This window comes from Schistocerca cancellata, chromosome 10 (genome assembly GCF_023864275.1).
Source record: "Schistocerca cancellata isolate TAMUIC-IGC-003103 chromosome 10, iqSchCanc2.1, whole genome shotgun sequence".
Classification (NCBI taxonomy): domain Eukaryota; kingdom Metazoa; phylum Arthropoda; class Insecta; order Orthoptera; family Acrididae; genus Schistocerca; species Schistocerca cancellata.
This window is the reverse complement of record NC_064635.1, coordinates 117,170,878-117,174,564: the sequence shown is the minus strand read 5'-3', so window position 1 is coordinate 117,174,564 and position 3,687 is coordinate 117,170,878. Positions and strand designations below refer to the sequence as shown.

Below are 3,687 nucleotides of genomic sequence, written 5' to 3'. Positions count from 1 at the left end.
GTAAACATTACTATGGGCCTGTGAATCGCTTCATGCTTGTCTTTCCTCGTGGCGATGTAATCTTTCAGCAGGATAACTGTCTATGTCACAAGGCCACGATCGTGCTGCTGTGATTTGACGAGAACGATACTGACCTCGCGTCGTCGTGTTGGCCAACAAATTATCCTGACCTGAACCATATGCGACATATCTGCGACGCTATCCGTCTCTCTGTGAGTATACAACTGCTTCTGCATCTCTCTGGAAACCTAGCAAGCACTTGTCGCATCCATGTCATCAAGAATCGCTGCTCTATTGATTTCCAAAGGCGGACCAATACGCTATTAAGAAGGCTATCGTAAAGTTTCGGCTCATCAGGGTATATGAAAGCAACAATATGTGAAGTTTGTATTTGAACAAATGGTTCAAATGGCTCTGAGCACTACGGGACATAGCATCTGAGGTCATTAGTCCCCTAGAATGTAGAACTACTTAAACCTAACTAACCTAAGAACATCACACACATCCATGCCCGAGGCAGGATTCGAACCTGCGACAGTAGCAGTCGCGCAGTTCCGGACTGAAGCGCTTAGAACCGCATGGCCACAGAGGCTGGCTGTATTTGAACACTTGCCTTTGGTGTTTTCAGGTTGTTCCTATTTGTGAGGAACAGTAGACAGCCATTTCGCTTCATTCTGCTTTTGTAAACGATGGAACTGACGGACCATAAGTAAGGATACACTTATATACACTCCTGGAAGTTGAAATAAGAACACCGTGAATTCATTGTCCCAGGAAGGGGAAACTTTATTGACACATTCCTGGGGTCAGATACATCACATGATCACACTGACATAACCACAGGCACATAGACACAGGCAACAGAGCATGCACAATGTCGGCACTAGTACAGTGTATATCCACCTTTCGCAGCAATGCAGGCTGCTATTCTCCCATGGAGACGATCGTAGAGATGCTGGATGTAGTCCTGTGGAACGGCTTGCCATGCCATTTCCACCTGGCGCCTCAGTTGGACCAGCGTTCGTGCTGGACGTGCAGACCGCGTGAGACGACGCTTCATCCAGTCCCAAACATGCTCAATGGGGGACAGATCCGGAGATCTTGCTGGCCAGGGTAGTTGACTTACACCTTCTAGAGCACGTTGGGTGGCACGGGATACATGCGGACGTGCATTGTCCTGTTGGAACAGCAAGTTCCCTTGCCGGTCTAGGAATGGTAGAACGATGGGTTCGATGACGGTTTGGATGTACCGTGCACTATTCAGTGTCCCCTCGACGATCACCAGTGGTGTACGGCCAGTGTAGGAGATCGCTCCCCACACCATGATGCCGGGTGTTGGCCCTGTGTGCCTCGGTCGTATGCAGTCCTGATTGTGGCGCTCACCTGCACGGCGCCAAACACGCATACGACCATCATTGGCACCAAGGCAGAAGCGACTCTCATCGCTGAAGACGACACGTCTCCATTCGTCCCTCCATTCACGCCTGTCGCGACACCACTGGAGGCGGGCTGCACGATGTTGGGGCGTGAGCGGAAGACGGCCTAACGGTGTGCGGGACCGTAGCCCAGCTTCATGGAGACGGTTGCGAATGGTCCTCGCCGATACCCCAGGAGCAACAGTGTCCCTAATTTGCTGGGAAGTGGCGGTGCGGTCCCCTACGGCACTGCGTAGGATCCTACGGTCTTGGCGTGCATCCGTGCGTCGCTGCGGTCCGGTCCCAGGTCGACGGGCACGTGCACCTTCCGCCGACCACTGGTGACAACATCGATGTACTGTGGAGACCTCACGCCCCACGTGTTGAGCAATTCGGCGGTACGTCCACCCGGCCTCCCGCATGCCCACTATACGCCCTCGCTCAAAGTCCGTCAACTGCACATACGGTTCACGTCCACGCTGTCGCGGCATGCTACCAGTGTTAAAGACTGCGATGGAGCACCGTATGCCACGGCAAACTGGCTGACACTGACGGCGGCGGTGCACAAATGCTGCGCAGCTAGCGCCATTCGACGGCCAACACCGCGGTTCCTGGTGTGTCCGCTGTGCCGTGCGTGTGATCATTGCTTGTACAGCCCTCTCGCAGTGTCCGGAGCAAGTATGGTGGGTCTGACACACCGGTGGCAATGTGTTCTTTTTTCCATTTCCAGGAGTGTAGATATGGTGCCTGTTCCTTTGGAAATGTCCGAAAGAACAGGCACCATATCCATATAAGTATATAGTTTTGGCAATACCGGCCATGACCTTTCTGTGCGGATGTACACATATTACACAAACTCTTACGGGACTTAGTAAGAATTTCTTCCACGAGTAATGAGTGTGTTGGGTAGGGACACTACGAATGTAATGTGTGGACATATAAGGTGAGAATTTGGGTCTCGCGGGAGGCGTGCGCGAGATAGTCCCTGCAGTCGCACTATCGTTTGTGCCCTCGGTGGCTCAGATGGATAGAGCGTCTGCCATGTAAGCAGGAGATCCCGGGTTCGAATCCCAGTCGGGGCACACATTTTCACCTGTCCCCGTTGATATATATCAACGCCCGTCAGCAGCTGAAGGTTTATGATTCTAATTTCACTCAAGTAAGGAGGTGCATGATGATCTTCCAAAAAGTCTATGTGTTTCTCAATAGACCACTAACGCAAGCAGGTACGAAGAGCTGAGTCTTTCAACAACCAGTGTCAGTAGAAAGAAACGCAACAGACTAACAGAAACACATACATTTGTTGGCTGACAAAAAGCTTCAGTTACAAGTTAATGCCCATGCTTGAAACTGACAAAGAACCCTTGAGTGTGAGGTCGCAAGTTCAACCGTTAGTAAGGCTCATTTGAAAGTGTTGTGTTGACAGTTATGAGAGGAAAAATATTAGCGGTTGATGGTTCACCGTATGCACCAGGAGGGCGGCAGGAAATGAGCATCCGCGGCAGTTGAGAGATCGACCTTCTGTGGGATGGACACAAAATGGATACTGTGGACATTCAAAAAAAGTTCAAAACAAGCTATTAACTTGCACCATATACAACGAATGAAAGATGGCATGCATGGCAATCACAAAGGTTCGCACCATCAAACTCCTTGGGAGCTACAAACCGTGCTAAGTATCAACTCTTAAAGAATGTAAATAGAATCCTATTGGTGTAACGGGGTTATCGTAACTGATGGAATGTGATGGCATGCAACCGAATGCGAAACTCTTTGTCTTGGAGTTTATAGTGAATCTGGCTATCCTTCAAAGCGTAGGTGCAGACAGTGCGATAATATGTTTTATAGCCACGGATAAAGCAAACATCCAGAGGCTGAACTTATCCAGTGGTTAGTGGTGGTATTAACTATAATGTTACACTCTTTTAAGGAGGGATAGTTTTCTCTAAAATAGTATGACTTTTAAGACGTTGAAAAAATCAGCCAATCCGTTGCATAACAAAGGTTTATTAGCCCTTGACCTAGGTTTCGGTATTTCTAAAAATATTTCCTTCAGAAGGAGTGGGTCTTGTTACATGATGGTGAATTAGATTAGCTAGATTAAGGGCTAATAAACCTTTGTTATGCAGCTGGGTGGCTGATTTTTTTTTTTTTTCAGCCTCTTCGATTTACACAGTTGCTGATTCGCAGCCATGTTTAAGGTTTTGAAGAATGATTTTTATACGCAGACCAGGAACCAAGCAAACGCAAGTTATTTAGACACGCTACTGGC

The 3,687-nt window shown here is 48.8% G+C and overlaps 1 non-coding gene across 1 annotated transcript; it reads left to right on the top strand.

Annotated features, from left to right (window-relative positions):
- The first annotated feature begins 2,422 nt into the window (after nt 1-2,422).
- Trnat-ugu (transfer RNA threonine (anticodon UGU)) lies at nt 2,423-2,497 on the top strand. Its single transcript has one exon. It is a non-coding gene; the product is annotated as a tRNA-Thr (tRNA).
- Nucleotides 2,498-3,687: the final 1,190 nt, after the last annotated feature.